Source organism: Ochlerotatus camptorhynchus, unplaced genomic scaffold, assembly GCF_037179485.1.
Source record: "Ochlerotatus camptorhynchus isolate MF236.1 unplaced genomic scaffold, CSIRO-AGI_Acam_v1.1 ptg000516l, whole genome shotgun sequence".
Classification (NCBI taxonomy): Eukaryota; Metazoa; Arthropoda; class Insecta; order Diptera; family Culicidae; genus Ochlerotatus; species Ochlerotatus camptorhynchus.
The window spans coordinates 1175656-1193493 of record NW_027041000.1 but is presented as its reverse complement, the minus strand read 5'-3'; the positions used below and the strand labels follow the sequence as shown (position 1 = coordinate 1193493).

At 39.5% G+C, this 17838-nt stretch overlaps 1 protein-coding gene and 1 long non-coding RNA gene across 2 annotated transcripts in view; both read left to right on the top strand.

The window, feature by feature from the left end:
- LOC135712915 (Krueppel-like factor luna) overlaps positions 1-17838 on the top strand; it is a 328356-nt gene that overhangs the window by 64332 nt on the left and 246186 nt on the right. The window lies entirely within an intron of this gene.
- LOC135712917 (uncharacterized) overlaps positions 4842-17838 on the top strand; it is a 276389-nt gene continuing 263392 nt past the window's right edge. Inside the window, exon 1 of the long non-coding RNA XR_010518686.1 lies at positions 4842-4896. This is a non-coding gene — a long non-coding RNA (uncharacterized LOC135712917). The remainder of the gene's footprint in view (positions 4897-17838) is intronic.

Genomic DNA, 17838 nt, shown 5'->3' with positions numbered 1-17838 from the left:
TGAGAATTTACAGCACTGAGATCCACAGCCAGCCTTTCAGTTTTGTTTCGTGCTAATAAGTCTAGCAAGGCTTTATAGAAATGATGCGTTGAACACGTTGTACGAAAGAAACCAAACTCGAGTGCATTTTAAAGCTTCGAAAATGTAAAGCCCTTTTGCTGAACGTACTATTGGCTTAAAAGTGAACAAAGGGAGCAAAGAACAAACATATCTCAAAATGGAAAAAAATAAAAGCGATCAATTAGCCGAACGATAACGCTATGTCAGAAATGGCAAGCAATAATAATACAATCCTCTTCCCTTTTGGTTATGAAAAAAATGCCTTTGCAATATTACTCGAAACGACCAAATTGTAGGGTGCTTCACGAAGTAACGCCGAAAATGATACACATGTGTTAATGAGAATTATTTTGTTATGTCTTTTCTCGATTCCGATCAAGCTATGTTCTCAACCGCGCTACAACAAAGCAGAAGAGCAAAACATAGGGGAAATGGATGTAATATCGGCCTAAATGCCCCTTATTTGGACCCATACGAAAATTCAGCAATCGAATAAATTTTCAATAGCGACCAAAAGTATCCATTAGAACGGTCCCAAATAAAATTGATAAATAGCTGATTTTTATCGATGGGCCCAATCTTAGATCCATAGGCCAACATTGGAGCCATTTCCCCAACATGGATATCATTTGGATGACTCTTTTTGTGTTTTTAGATCATTCTCCATCATTCTCCATCAGCCTTCTTCTTCTTTTTCTTCTTCTTCTTCTTCTTCTTCTTCTTCTTCGCATTTCAAGCTTATTGCATATCGCATATTAGCTTATTGCGTGCTCTCAACTTAGTGTTCTAGATGCACTTCCACAGTTATTAATTGAGAGCTTTCGATGCCTGTACCATTTTTGCATTGATATGATTGTGTGGCAAGTCCAATCATACTTCTATGCCCAGGGAAGTTGAGAAATTTTCCAACCCGAAAAATTCCTAGGCCGGACCGGGAATCGAACCCAGCCACCTCCAGCATGGTCTTGCTTTGTAGCTGCGCCTTTACCGACTGAGCTAAGGGAGGCCCACTCCATCAGCCATGTTTGGAATAAATTTTCGATTGAGCTTTCCTGCTTTTAAAGCCGCGAGCCAACAATAGTTTCTGGATCCAGCAATGATATTTTTTTAGCTCAATTGTTTTCATCATAATCAGTTTTAGCCCAGAATGAATGAGAAATAAACAAGCTGCACACATTAATACAGCCATTTAAAAACGTATGTTAAGAAAGGTTGGCCAGTCCTGCCTGACAACATCTGATTTGAATATTGGTTGATCGCAAGCTTATGGAATTTCTCAAAGTGGGTTGCAAACGAAAAAAGTTTGAGAACCAATGGTTTACAATATTCCTCGCTTTGAACATATTGGCATCAATTACAAGGGGATTTTTGGATGCAATTATGAAAATTACGCGAAGTTGAGTGTATGCACCCAAACATACAAAATTCGAAATGAAGGTCCTGAGTATTTGCATAGTATCTTTTAATTTTTGAGGTTATCTCGCTCAAGAAATTTAACACTCGTCAGAGATTTACAGTTGCTCTATTCATCAACGTGGTGCGAAATTATGTAATGAACTGCCTTTGAAATGCAAACAAGCTGTCTCATAAGTATAGTTTAAAAATCAATGTAAAAAATTATTTTCTTGACGGAGCTGATCATCTCTCAGCGTACAAACTTAGAAATTATTATTTTTACACGAGAAGTAATTCAGCTTTGACGTAAATCACGGAACGTAAACAACCATGGCATGTAAAATTAAGTGTCCTGAGACTGAAACGTATGCAACTCGACGAAAAGTGCGTTTGATTGAATTGATTTTCTAGTCCTTTTCAACTGATTCTCATGTCAAAAGGGCCGCTTGCATGTGTCGGTCTCAGGGCACTGAAATTTACATGTCTTTTTCGTAGTGTGTAGTGTAAGCTTTAAGAAAACATGCGGTCATTTGTACTACGGTTTATACATGTATAAATAAAATTAATAAATAAAAAAATTATCAGATGCGCCTTTGACTAACTCAAAACTTGTCTGAACATGTTTAGGTTTAATTTTCTCCAGAAGCAAATTTCAGGATCACTGTGCAATGGTACACTGTGTGCAATGCTCACCAATGAGCTGGGCTGCCTGTGCCTACACACTTAAAAATAACTATTTTTACACGAGACGTAATCCATCTTTGATGTAAATTATGGAACGTTAACAAACATGTCATGTAAAATTAGCTGTTCCCAAACCGAAACGTACGCAACTCGGCGAAAAGTACGATCGATTGAATTTATTTTCTCTTTCTTTCAACTGATTCTTATGCCATTTGGGCCGCTTGCATGTGTCGGTCTCAGGGCACGAAAATTTACATGACTTTTTGGTAGTGTGTATATATGTTTTTAATCGTGAATCGCGGTGAATTAAATGAATGAATTTAATTTTAAACTTTTCTCAATGAAACTGCCGAAATCGTTAGGTAACCGAATGGTTTAAATTCACCACGAACGGGGTAAAAGAACTTTCTTCCATAATGGAATCTCCCACATAATTCAATGTATTTGAAGAAACTTCGGCAACCTATTGAACTGTTTACCTATCCGACGCAATCAACTCTGCTCCATCTCTAGTGCCCCACCAGATTCCGAAAAACTGATAACACAAAAACAAGCAAAACAATCATCGAACTAAGTCTCGGAAAATCAACTCTCTCCTTCTCTTCAACGTCGATGGTGGGTGAAATGCGATAACCAACTGAAAAGATCAAAAGTTTCGCCAATCGCGGCCAATAGATCTTGTAGCCGAAGGAAAAATGAGCATTCCGGGTTACACAACAACGGACGGAAAGGCCGAAATTTGTCAATAGAAAATAAACCACTTTGACAGAGCTGGCAAATACCTAACGTGATTCACCCCAAATGGAGTCTTGTTTCGTTCTCTTGAGCAGGCTTTTTGCTTGACTGGCTGGGACGGATTGTGGGTGGATAAAAAGCGCACACATACAATTCGATTCTAATTAATTTCCCTCCCAGCCACTCGTCGTCGCCGTTGTACGTCAGAGAGATAACTCTCCGAAAGGATGTTCATTTTTTGACCGACTGCGAATCGCTGGAAAAGGGATTATCAAAGGCCACGGTTGAACCACTGACTGCTTTAGCTTCGCGTCTGTGAAAGAAAACGAGACCAAAAGTGAAAGCATAGAACACAATGGACAATTTTGGAATGAAACAGGCGTGGAAGTGCTAGTCAGTTGGCAGCAACGCAAATGGAATCCTTTGATATAGTATCACAGCTGACGGGGAAAAGGCAGTCTTTAAGGATGGCACTTCCTTGTTTTGGCGATGGAAACAGCGGTATCATGCCTTTCTTTCGAGCTATTAGGCATGCTTTTGTGTGAAAGTATTAATCAAATTCATCCCATCTTCTGATACTCGACGGAACTTTGTGACTTTTGAGCCGTTGCTGACTTGTGGACACTTTTTATAATTCCCTTATTAATTCAGACACAAATTTGGAGAAAATTTAAACTGGTTCATAAGCAAGCCTTTGAAAGGAGATTTCATGCTTTAGCATTAGCAGATAAAGATTTGTTATGGATGTTTTCTGAAATATATTACATTTGCTTCAATTTTTCGGGTGAACTCTCCCTTGATTTGCGCGTTTTGCGTTCTTTTCCAAACAATGAATGGTGCCTTCTGTTATCTGATCACTTCTAAGAAACCGAAAACAAACAGCGCCGAAGAATTTCCACCCCAGAAAATGAGCATATTGCGTTTGATTCCGCCATCAAGCAGCGAGTCCATTCGGAAAATTGCTCCCACGAGGACACCCTCCAACGGCGTTCGCTGCTGGCTGGTGATTTTTTCGTCCCTTCTGGCTTCTGGCTTGACAGCGGAAAATTAGGAAATTTGATAATTGCCTCGCGATAAGAGTGCTCGCATTTTGCGAGCAATTTTGTTGTCCTTGCTTGCTCTGCCGTGTGCGTTGCCATTTGTCTGCTCTGCAATCTTGAATCTGTGTGCACGAGGAATGATTGGAATTCCTGAGTGACTACGTAAGCCTTCTTTTCACCTCTCAATTAGACTGCCGCTCATGGCAGTCCCCTAGCTTCTTGCATTTGCTTCGTACCTTATGTGATGAGAGACACCCCTTGAGAGCAATGTGGTTGAGCTCATCCAAAAATATGGAAATATGGGTATTTTTTCCTTGCTTCTTCTTCTTTGGCTATTATGTACCAACTGGAACTTAACGCCGGTCTTAACTTGAACATTGAATACATCGCTTTGCTATGGTGAATTTAAGTGGAGCACTCCATGAAATAGTTTTACTCAGAACCATTTGTTCGGGATGATTATCAAAGATCCTGATGCAGCTCCTGGTTGGAGGCAAGTGTCCTAAGGTTGATGTTTTATTGGCATCGTTTGAACAGTTTGAGACCCCAGAAACCGATTGCAATGTTACCAGATGACAATACATACATTTCATGACTTAGTTCCCGTAAACGTGGTCCAGCAAATCACATTTTCATGAAATAAATCCCAGATCTATGAACTTAGATGACGCCTGTTCAATGCGAAGAACTATTTCGTAACGCCACAGAAAACAAAAAAAAATCATGATTTGATGATCCATGATCACATAATTGTGATTTTTGGCCCTGCAATCGTGAACTTGTTATCGAATTTATCTTTACAGAGTGCTCGGATCCGTCGAGAATAGTATAGCCGTATAATCAGAACGGTGGACCAACATATAGAGAGGGTCTAAAATAATAGAGAACTGACTGGTTTAGAGCCAAACGAACTGTCAAAGCCAGTGCCAATCGAGCAGCACCTATCTTGATTGCATTGGAAGTGGTGCTAGAAATCACCTAGGTTGCCAATCCAGTTTGTTTTGAATCTGCTCCTCTCTTATACTAGACCCTCTCTAGTCCAACACAATGTCAGTGGCTGGGACTAAAGAGACTGAATTGGGTAAAAAGGCGACAGCTTATCCATTTGACAGGTCTTCTGCTCGATTGGAATAATTTTTCCCATGACTTTGACAGATAATCGATTGTTCCGATTTTGACATGTGTCTTCAAACTGGCCGTAAATCTCGACGAAAAGGATCCCCGAACGCATTTTATATTTTTGCTCCCGCCGAAGGAAGTCAAATGTTGTGTTGATTTGTTGAGCTGAAAATGTGTTCATTCCATATGCTGGACAGATACCTGCTATCATTTTGGGGTGTTTTATATTTAAATTTACTTGTTCCGAAGTTCGTGACTTGAGGTTCATGGTTTACCGTTTATTGATTTCTTCTTACCATTTTGAATTGATTTTACGTACCACAAGATATGGTATCTTCGAAGTATATAATTCCGAGTCATATTCCGGAATTTACAGACGGAGTAGGCTGTGCGTGTGAACGGACGTGAAGTTCGATTTCTCCGTTGTGTTTTTTTATAAATCTATTCGGCTGCTGATCTGTCGAATATTACTCGAGGATTGCTCAAGAACCAAAGTCTAGCTTCTGGATTGCCACTTAAATCGAACTTCAAGAATGGTCAATCAACGAACGTTGAAACCAGTCTGAGCCAATCCATATTGATCCCCGTGAACACTACGAGGCAGCTTGCTGCAAGTCCACTTGCTTCGGTAAGATTTTTCCTTTTTATCTACGTCATTATCAGCATTAGTTTACCAAACCTTTTCCCATATTCAACATCCTTGACTTCTCGTGGAAGCGCAGAGGTCTTCTCGGTTTCCTTCACGAATGTTTTCATTGACCATATCTTGCCATTTTGTCGTGATTTGAAGTAGGGGAAATGGATGTAATGTCGGCCTAAATGCCCCTAGTTTGGGCCCATACGTAAATTCAGCAATCGACTACATTTTCAATAGCGACCAAAAATATCCATTAGTACCGTCCCAATGACGCGTTCATCTAGATAAAATTGATAAATAGTAGATTTTCAGCGATGGGCCCAATCTTAGATCCATAGGCCAACATTAGAGCCATTTCCCCTACCTATTATTTTTTGAATAAAACTATACCTTGGCGAAGCGTATTGTGGAATCCATGAAATTAAATTCCGGAACCCCAGAACCGATGCCAAATAGCGTGGCCCAAAATTCCCACTTTGACTCCCATGCAGCACGTTTTCGTTACAAAGGTTGCAGCAACTTGATTGTGACTGAAAAATGTCGCATAGAAGTTTCCACAACCCTTTTGTGACAAAGCTCTCTCTATCTCTCCAAATGATAGCCAAGGAGTATGGTGGCAACTCTTAAAAACGGGGTTTAGGGGTAGTCCTGATGAGATTACAAAAAGGTCATTTTTTCATAGCGATAAAATATTTGTAATGCATCGAAATTTAGTGCAACCCAACATCTTTATTTTTTGACATCCCCATATATGTCGGATTAGCTGATTTTTTGAACAAGTTTGATGAACATACTGATATTTACATATAAGCACAAACAAGCAGAATGACTTTCAGATAAGTTCTATTTTGACCTATTCCTACTAGATATTTTTTTTAAATAAATCATATTTATTCGGCAGTTTTTATGTTATTGATAATATATAAACTTTAAAGGAAATATGCAAAAAATATATGACTCTCCTATCTCCAAAAAATCATGCATAACTAAATAACGACAAACAATAGGCATATACTGCCTTGAGCAAAGTTGTTTGTCATGAAATTTCTCTTTTTTTTAGCTGTATCAAATCAACTTTAGGTCTCACTTGAATACGCACTTTTGATGATTGAATGTCATTAGGCACCTAAAAAGTCATGATTTCTGATAATTGATAAAAATTGAGCATCCTACAGGCTTTTATGTTGTTGTCAATATGTTAGGGCAGGATCGTGGTTTTCCGGCGGGGTATTTCGGGATCACACACGGACACTAGTCACCAAACAACGGATTTTTTGTAACATCCTTGCATATCACTGGAAGGTTTCCAGGCTTAGTATTATTTAGGGCCACCAATCATGTGATCAATGGTTGTAATGTGACCATGGTTGTAAGACAAAATGTCGAAGGACAAAAATTCGAAGTACTGAAGGTCGATGGACAAAAGGTTAAAGGACAAAACGTAGAAGAACAAAAGGTCGAAGGACAAATGGTCGAAGGACAAATGGTCGAAGGACAAATGGTCGAAGGACAAAAGTTCGAAGGAGAACAGGTTGAAGTACAAAAGGTTGAAGGACAAAAGGTCGAAGGACAAAAGGTGGAATGGCAAAAGGTTGAATGAACAAAAGGTCAAAGGGCAAAATGTTAAAGGGCAAAAGGTCTAAGGGGAAAAGGTCGAATTGAACTTTGAGGGACAAAAGGTCGAATGGACAAAAGGTCGAATGGACAAAAGGTCGAATGGACAAAAGGTCGAATGGACAAAAGGTCGAATGGACAAAAGGTCGAATGGACAAAAGGTCGAATGGACAAAAGGCCGAATGGACAAAAGGTCGAATGGACAAAAGGTCGAATGCACAAAAGGTCGAAGGGACAAAAGGTTGAAGACCAAAAAGGTCAAATGGCAAAATGTTGCAGGACACAACGTCAAAGGACAAAGGGTCGTATGGACAAAAGGTCAAAGGGACAAAAGGTTGAAGAAATAAAAGTTCGAAGGGCAAACTATCGAAGGAAAAAAGTCTTAGGAAAAAAGTCAAAGGACAAAAGGTCGATGGACAAAAGGTCGAATGACAAAAGGTCGAAGGACAAAAGGCTGAAGGACAAAAAGTCGAAGGACAAAAGGTCGAAGGGCAAAAGGTCAAAAGATAAAAGGTCGAAGGAGAAAAGATCAAAGGGCAAAATGTTGAATGGACAAAAAGTCGAAGGACAAAAGACCGAAGGGCAAAAGGTTGGAGGACAAAAGGCTGAAGTACAAAAGGTTGTAGGACAAAAGGTCGAAGGACAAAATGTCAAAGGGCAAAAGATCGAATGGAAAAAAGGTCGAATTTACAAAAAGTCGAATGGACAAAAGGTTGAAGGCAAAATGTCTAAGGGCAAAAGTTCGAATTGAACTTTGAGGGACAAAAGGTCGAATGGACAAAAGGTTGAAGACTAAAAAGTACGAAGGGCAAAATGTCGAAGGAAAACAGGTCGGAGGACAAAAAGTTGATGGACAAAAGGTCGAATGACATAAGGTCGAAAGACAAAAGGCTGAAGGACAAAAGGTCGAAGGACATAATATAGAATGACAAAAAGTCAAAGGTTAAAAGGTCGAAGGACAAAAGGTCGAAGGAAAATAGATCGAAGGGCAAAAGTTTGAAGGACAAAAGGCTGAAGTTAAAAAGGTTGAAGGACAAAATGTCGAAGGACAAAAGGTTGAAGGGCAAAAGGTCGAATATACAAAAGGTCGAATGAACAAAAGGTTGAATGGACAAAAGGTTGTAAACAAAAAATGTCGAAGGACAAAAAGTCGAAGGACAAATGGTCGAATGTACACTAGTCGAATGGACAAAAGGTCGAATGTTAAAATGGTCTAATGGCCTGTAACCGTCCATCAAATGCTCTAAGTGAGACGTTGCAAACACAGTGGCTTATGCGCCACTCTCGGATTAGAGAGACCACTGGTCGTTTCTTTTTTAGTTTTCACGACTAAGCAGTCAAACTGTAACGAATAATTTGACCGATCAAGATGACGGAATTTTTTCCGAATAAAGCATTGTGGATGGGTGCTAAGTGAACTCTGGATCAAAGCAAGGTGAAACGTAACGCAAGGGCATACCTGGGTGGACTTTATCACAGAGCTATGGTTTTGTACTCTGTTTCTGCTACACAGCCAGCACGGGACGAAATAAAACAGCCTCGTCGAAAGTCGCACAGCAGGTCGGATAGGCCACTTCTCCCGTTTAGGTACCAATGTAAGGCGGGTCGTAACGTGACGTAAGATGGCCGTCTATTTTTTTTTTTTTTTTTTTGGCTAGAGCTTTAAGCCCGTACTCAGCAAAAAATTTATTTTAATTTCCCCTTTAAAGTGTATGCACTTCAATCGTGTCGAATATATGGTGTAATATTACTTGCCAAAAAGGACAAAATTAAAATTAATACAATGCATGAACTGAAATTACGCAGCTTTTACTGCATTTATGTATTTTTGTGGCCATAAAAATTACATGAGATTTTCGACGTGATTGAAGTGCATCCTCTTAGATGTAATATTAAAATTTATTTTTTGCTGTGTATAAAAAGCGTCCGTTGGACGCCGTGGTCCAACAAAATTGCCGAATTTGAATTTAATAACAAAAATGAATTCATTTAAAATTACCTTGAGGTTTTTTTATGAAACCGCACAAGAGTGGAGTTCTCGCCTTTTGTGGCATTACCTATCAAAAAATGTTTCTACAAACGAGGAAAGTAATACCACTTGTTAAAACACATCACCTTGATTTTAATTAATTACTTTAAGCACTTCTATTTAAAATCAACTCTCAGTAGATTAAATAATACTAACTCACGTGAATAACGGAATAAAATAAATGAAGACGCACTGAGACTAACTTCCACTCTATGATGCCGATAAAATGAAATGGACGATTAAATAAAAAAAAAATTAGCTGACTCCTCAAATTTCATAAGTCATGCTCAGTTACAAATACTACTTAAGGTCAGAGTTGCGACCTATCACAATCACGATCGTAGAACAGCTGACGGTAGAAACGCATGGTACATTCCTATCTATGTGCTTTTCGAAGCACTCTCCATGACCATCCATCAGGTCGACGAAAGAAGTAAAAAGCAACTGATGAATGTCGTCTTCGGTGATGACCCATCACCGAGCTGGTCATTCCCAACAATCACGACACTCATCTGTGCTCGTTTTGAAGCAGTTGATGCTTTGCTTGCTTATGTGAATGTGTTGGTAAGTGAGCCCAACAGCTTCCTTTTAATTTTGCCAGCTTTGCTTGTGACTCACACAGTCACGCGTGCCGATACGAACTTGGAATGCGTAGGCATTGTTTTCATTTTCTTCTGTCGTTTCGCTTTTTCTCATCATCGTACTGCAGAAGTATTCACTGTTTTCGTTGTGCTTTCCATCATCAGCAGTGAGTGTAACGTTTTGTCTGTGAGCAGCGACCATTACTGGTGATTGTTGTTTGCCATGACTCTACCTCTCACTACGTGACAAAACGATCTGTCAGCGATAGTCGGTTGATGCGTTGACGAGTGTCGAGTGAGTGTCATGATAATTTGCATCACTGCTAAAGGTCAAATATGTCAAACATAAATCTTTCGCTACATTTAAAAGCCCTCTATCATTTCAATTGAATACCAGAGAGAATCATCGAATTATTTCATTAATTCAAATTTAAATTGGAAACGACTCTTTAGATTTTTTAAATTGACATAAATTATAGAAATTTTAAAATATATATATTTTCATTGTTTTTTGCATTGGAAAAGATACCTTTCATTTGAAAAGTGATCTAAACAAGTGATTTTAAGTGTTTACTGCAGATAATGAAGAAAAATACTCGGAAAAATTGATATTCAACGGGAAACGTTACAGGCCAAAAGGTATAAATGGACAAAAGATCTCCAAAATAGACACAGATATGCTACTTCTGGATTTTGGACAACATTGAGTTCTTTCATAACTTTCACTAATCCCTTCGCCATAAATCCTGCAGTATTCCGTAGCTGTGACAGCCCAGTCTCCAAATATAACTTTATGCGATAATTAGAATAAACAGCAGAGAGACCAAAACATCTGCAAGTTTATAGAAAGTAGTGCACACTTGGAATCTAAATCACTAAATCACTAAATCACTAAAAAAATGAGTGATCACAACGGAACAATAATTTTATTTATGCTGGAACCTATCTCGAAAGTGTCAGTGGCGAGCCAGAGAGGAGACACCATGGCGTTAAATCGCTTTGAATTTTGTCGTTTTTAGATGGCCTGCAAGGGTTTCTGCGGTTTTGTGGATGGGGTTTGTAGGACGAACACTCTACTGACACACACTGAAAACTGACTACACGTGACGGAATGTTCGTAGAAGTCGCGGGTGTCGGAACTCGCAGGAAAACGCTAAGGGGGCCTCCCTTAACTCAGTCGGTAAAAGCGCAGCTGCTAAGCAAGACCGTGCTGGTGGTTGCTGGGTAAGATTCCCTGGGCAGAGTATGATCACAGACAAACAGACGTAACCCTTTGAATAAAATTATTTTCAAAACATTGTACCGCCAACCATAAGACTTCAGTAATGACATAAGCTTGCTCGTTGATTCACAAACAATGTTGCATGCAAGAAAAACCAAGTATATAGAAACGTCAAAGTGATCTGATGCCAGCGCTGCGGCGAGTAGTTCACGGAAACGATAACATTCAAACCAATCGGTAAATGCGCAAACGATGATCCAGAATGAAGTTTACATCTGCCACACAATTATACTAAGTAATGCATAAATAGTACAGGCATGGAAAGCTCTCAATTAATAACTGTGGAATTGCATCTAGAACACTAAGTTGAGAGCACGCAAAAAGTTTATATGCGATAAGCAATAAGCTTGAAATGCGAAGAAGAAGAAGAAGGGAAAACTCGAACTTTAGCGGAAGGAAAACTGCGGCGATGCTCGCGGTTCGAACTATTTATTATTTCTCTCTGGATTGTCTGTCTTTCAATTGTTCACGGTTTTGGCTAATAGGGTATTCTGTGTTGATTATTTTTAGAAATGTAATCCTCTGTCGCCAACAATGAGTTTCAAATCTTGAAATCCAAAGACTATTTTTTTCAAATCGCAGTCACCTTCGGACTGCTGCGGTGGATTTCAAACTGATAAACAAAACAAATCAATGTGTGACTCTCTCGTAGCCAACGTAGCTGTTAGTTTTTTTTATGGCAGTTGGAATATGGTCCAAAATGGTTTGAAAACGTTTTTGCGACGCTCCAAACTTCTCAAGTGAGTGTGACTGTTCTTGTGACCCCTTTTTCATCAGCAGCCTTACCATTTGAAATGCGTGTTAGCCAGCTGTTCAATTATTGGCCACTCGAAATTAGCCGCAATTTTAGTGCATATATTTCATTTAAAGGAAATTGTGGCATATAAACAGAAAACAGATTGAAGCTAAAAGACTAAGAAATCGTGTGAATATATTCAGGCCCTTATTACCAATGTCGCTTCACGGTTCAAGGGACATTTGATTTACCCGGCAATCACTTCACCGTGAAAGACAAGTGGTCACTTCACTTCGTTTGCACGGTGAAGTGACACTCGCAATAAGGTCCTAGGTGAAGTGTTTTGATTGGAAAATACAGTGAAATTAATGCTTAAATTTTGGAGTCCATGGGTGCCGAAGTCGACACCCTACTTTTCATTTATTTATTTCTTGCAACTGCCAAAAAAAATATTTTGACTGTTCAAATTTATTCGAAAATCATCACGTCTCCGCCAGACCAAGGGTGAAGATTTAAACGTAGGTAAAGAAAGCGGCCATAAGTATTTAAGCGTTTTTGAAAAAAGCTTAAATCACACAAATTCGTCCAAAATTTAATATTTAATAAATTCTGACCTTTGACTAGGTTTTCAAGAAAGTGTTTCGGGACACATGAGTTGGATATAACAATCTGTGAGCTGGGTATGAGTACTTTTTTCCAAACTCATAGCGGTTCGGATAAAACAAATCAATCATCCTGGGATTTAAGGATCTTTCATGAAGATCATGCGATTTTCCAGTTTTCGGAACATATCTGAATTTATCTGGATTTTCCATAGTTAATTGAAACTTTTTGAAAGTTCTTGCATGCTTTTAAAATTAATGGAACTGCTTAAAAGTTATCTGATCTTTCCCCAAACTACTCTGAACTTCTCTAATGTTAATACTTCTACTAAACTTATTAAAAAAACACTAAATTTCTTATGAGTTGCTTGATCTACCCTAAAGGTCTCGGAACTTATTAAAGTTGTTGGCAGTTGTCTGAAACAAATGAAACTGCTTTGAAGATCTTTTATCTTTGCTGAAGACTAGCATTTTTTCTTAAGTTTTCGGAAAATTTATGAGGAATGCGGAGCTTCCTTAAAATTTCTTCAATTTGTTTCCTGATGCTCTTGGAGCTTTCCTGAAGATTTCGCAATTATCCTGCCCAGTAATTAATGAAACTGTCTTAAAAATCTTAAAACGTCCCTTAGTTGCCTGGTCGTCAGCGAAATTACTCATATATTTCGGACGTTTTTTTTTTTCAACTCAGCTTTAGCACCCCAAAACTTTGAACTTTCCTTACGATCTCGAAACTGAATTTTATCGGAACTGACTTAAAGACAATCTACCCCTAGTTCTCTGGACCTCTTTTAAATTCTTCAGATATCCCTGAAACTCTCAGAACAGATGAAACCACCTTCCATTTTTCGAAACTTCTTTGAAGTTCCTGAAGTATTGCAGACATTTTTTTAACTTCCCCAATGTTCCAGTAGTCTGTTGATGATACTTCTCTTAACTTCTCAAAATTTAATTTCTATCCTCATAACTCCCATTAGATTTTTCGTAAATTTAATGGAACTGCTCTGAAGCTTCACAAACTTCCCTGAAATTCCGTAGTAAAGGTTCGATCCGCGCTCTATCTGGTGGAACTTTTCGTAATATAGAAATTTCCCTACTGGTCGACGGGGGGTTGTGCGTTGTCCGTTTTCTAGCTTTAAATTTCAAGACTGTGGTTATAGACGAAGTCAATTGTCCACAATAGTAAATTTTGTAGGTCAGAGTTTATACATTCGAATTTCATCCGACTCTGATTGTATTTGTATACATCATTGGTTATGGTTCATTTTCTCTAATCGAATATTATGATCATGTCACCGCCGAGTTAATGCAATCAGGTCAAACTTGGAGCAGAGCTTTCTCGCTGATTGACCCTATTCAACAATTTGCTAGCGCCCCATTCACAAACCGCACCACCCCATCTAGTTCGTTTCCGTGGAAAGCCAAAAAGTTGCTCGGTCAGACTAGAAAAAAAAACATAGAAATTGCCTCCACTAACTTTTGGTCAAACTCGAAAGAACACAATCCGCCTTCTCTCTCTTTCTCATCCCGAGCTTACTGCTGCACTTCCTTCTCTGGACAGCTCAGTGCACAATTTTCTCAAATTCAACTTCAGTCATCTTTGAATGCTTCTTTAATAAATCATAAAAATTATTTCACAATGCTAGTGGCTATGTTCCGAGATGGTGAGCGCATAAAGGGACTCCTGCTGTTGCTGGCCAGAATATGGAAGCAGCACCAGCAACGAACCGTCGCGTCGTCACGATACGAACGAGAATGGGAGATTGAGCAAACCATAATTGAACTCTAAAAGCGATATAAGATGCAGAAATATCTCGGAAGAAGCTTTCCCTCTGGCGGGTCGTCAGACACTAGTCCGGTGCATGCGGCGGCTGCAGGGCGGAAAACTGAAAAGATTCAGAAACTAGCCAACCAGCATGAAATAGTTCCTGATATACCCTTCTGCCACTTTTGCTTGCTGCAGAAGGAAGAAACGAATCGAGCTTCGACGGGATGCACACACACAAACACATACATTATAAGAAGCTTTCACAGCGGCGGTCGTCGAGTGCACAGCTCTGGGAGAAGAAAAGTCTTATCCCAACCACATTTTCCAAAAGACCGGAAACGACGGAAAACGAGAGATAGAGAGAAGGGAGGGCGGGGGGGGGAAAGGCCACTGACTATGTTGGAATTGTGAACAGTGCTTGTTTCTCGGTTATGTACAAACGAAAGAGCCTCTCAGTATCGAGACATCCTGCAAGACTTGGGAAAGAGCCTTCTTCAAGCCGTCGCCGCCGTCGGCAATCGAGGATGCATTCTTCCACTTACGATTGGGAAAGTTTTGCTTCTTGGTCGAAAAGTTTTCTCCTTCTGCTTCCTTCCTTCCTACTTCAGTTATGAATGCTTCCAATCCAGAGGGTTTCCATCTATTTCACATAAACAGTTTCATAAAATTTTATCAATAGGAACGAATCTATTTCCTAAATGTCAACTACAGAGAAATAATTTTCTATTTGGAGACACTATCCACACCGACCGAGAGCCACGGGCTTGGCTTTCCTTTGAATTTATCCGCTAACTTTTTTTTCTTTTTCTTTTGGTCTTCTTTGTCCGTAAGGCGCCTGCTGTGGTTCGATTTTCCACCAAGATCCTGGAATCGGAAGTCAAACATACAGGCGCTTTCGCTTTGCCCTGAGCAGCTTTAGACATCGGTTTGGGTTTGGCTGGAAATTGCATCTCTCGGTGTCAGACGACCGATTGGAAGCTTTTTTTTTATTATTTTGATTTTGATTTCCCCTTTCTGTATGCCACAAGTTCATTCGTGTTGATAAGCTTGAATCGAGCTGGTGTTTGGGCTGCTCGTTATGCCATTGTGGGTGGAGAGGGGAAGGCCCTGTCAGAATGGATAAAAGTTTAATAAATTGAAGCATTGTTAAGAGTGTTTGCAGTCGTTTCCAGCCGTCAAATTTGTTGACCGAAAGCACCGGGCTGGGAATCGGTCTGTCACTTGCTTTGCTCTGGATCGGCGATGGTGGGGATTGGATTCTGTGAACGGTGAGTCCCTAGCATGGGCGGATATGAGATTTTGGAGTGGTATCTTGGAATGGACGCAGTAAGATATTGCTACGAGAGATTAGGATATCCAGTCGCGCAAGTTCAAACGATAGGTTTTTAAATGTCAGCTTATGTTGAAGATAGGTGCCAATAGCTGGCGAAACCTAGGGCAGTTTAAAACCTATCGTTTGAACATGCCCGACTGCATAGATCATTATTGACGAGCAATTTTTGCGGTGAATTGAAATATTATAAAGGAAGTGTCGTGTACTTATCATTCCACAAAACTTGAACATCATAATTCTACGCATGCCCTTAATAAACGCTAACAAGAATTAGCAGTATCTGATTTAAGTAGATGTACTGATGTTTATGGGAAGCTGGTAAATTCCCATACTTCCAGGTAATACCAACATCTCTTAAATTTTTACATTCTGGTTCATTCGGAGTAGATTTCGAGTCCCGTTTTAAGTCGATTTCGAGTCCCGTTTTAAGTCACTGACTGAATATTTTTGATTTTCACATGCACATAACATTCGTTGCCGTTTCTAAAATGCTCATTCAACGGATTGATGATCAATCTTCAATCGTCGTGCGCGGAGCTTTCGTTCCATATTTACGGCTTTTTGACGTAGGATTACGTCTCTCAGCAACATATTGGGGGAGCAATTTCAAAAAACCGAAATCGACCGCGTTACAAAAGTGGTCAGTTTTTGACCATTTATAGCTCTGTCAATAGCGGATGGATTTTAATTCCAAACAAACCAATAGATTTGAATTTTTTCTACGAAGCTGCTAACATGAATACTTTATCAATTTTCAATATGTCACTATTGAAAATTACACAAATGTCCAACTGTTGCAATGGTGATCAAAATTATCACCGATTGCCTGCATAAATTGGTTTCCCTAACACAGTCGCCAAATATTGATATCGAGCACGTAATCCTACGTTAATCTACGGTCGTGTCTTCGATACAACCTCTTATTTTTATACAAGGGTTTTTGAAACAACACGGTTAAAGAGCCGAAAAATTATAAGTGTTATCTGAGGAATGGACTTATTCAAATAACAAACTTAGAAGTGTACCTGGTTCACCGGACAATATGGGTACATATTTTCGGAACGGGAACGACGTGTAGAGCCCAGAAATCAATGATTCACGCCGGTTTGGAATCCAAGATGGTGATTTCCGGTTTGTGAAAAACTATCAAATACCTTACAATATACGTATTTTCTGAACGAGAACGACATTTATGGGGTCTTTACATCGGTGCGGATTTACTCGCGCTAGTGTACTTGCCAACTAGCACGAATATCAGTTGCTCCTGAAATGTCATGCTGGTAGACGCTGATGCCCTGTTTACCTTATGCTGGTGAGCGTTTTTGCTAGCAGCAAGCTAATTAACGCTAGTGAACTAGCCTAAGTGTAAACACCACATTAGAGGCCGGAAATCGATTATTGACGTCATTTTGGAATCCAATATGGCGTCTTCTGGTTCGTGAAAAACTGTCAAGTAGCCAACTATAAGGATATTTTAGGGACGGGGATGATATGTAGAGGTCTGAAATCGATGATTGACGTCATGTTGGAATCTAAGATTGCGACTTCCTGTTTGTAAAAAAAATTGTCGAATATCCTACAATATGAGTATTTTCGAAACGGGAACGTCGTGTAGAGGATGGAAATCGATTATTGAAACCATTTTGGAATCAAGATGGCGACTTTCGGTTTGTAATAAACTGTTAAATATACAGTCAGGAATCCTTATTGCCGGTATTCTTTATTGCCGGATTCCTTATTGCCGGGCTATCCGCGAATAAGGATACCCACAGCTTATGAGATTTTCACTTATAGGGGTTATGGTCGGTTATCTCATTTGTTTCAATATAGAAAGCTATACTGTCTTCGTCAAAGTTGTTGTACTGGGTTAGACCAACAAGCCTGTGTCATTGGATTCAGGTTTAATTTGGAACTACGGCGCTAGAGACGCTTCAGTTTTATGTTACTTATGACGGGTGCTATAATATTTGGAACTTGAGTCCAACATAGAATATTTCGTGATCCTGGCCATATGGAAGGTTACTCTCTTCAGCAAAGTTGTTCAGGTGATCATGTTATTTAGAATGGTGAACTCTCTCCCAATGCTGCGCTAATCTGCGTGTGAACTTCCTATTTAAACTGTATCTCGAGAACCTGGCCATATAGAAAGTTGCTGTCGTGAGCAAAGTTGTGCAGGTGACCAAGTCCTTTAGGATGATGTTCATAATAGTTCAGAACACTCCCACT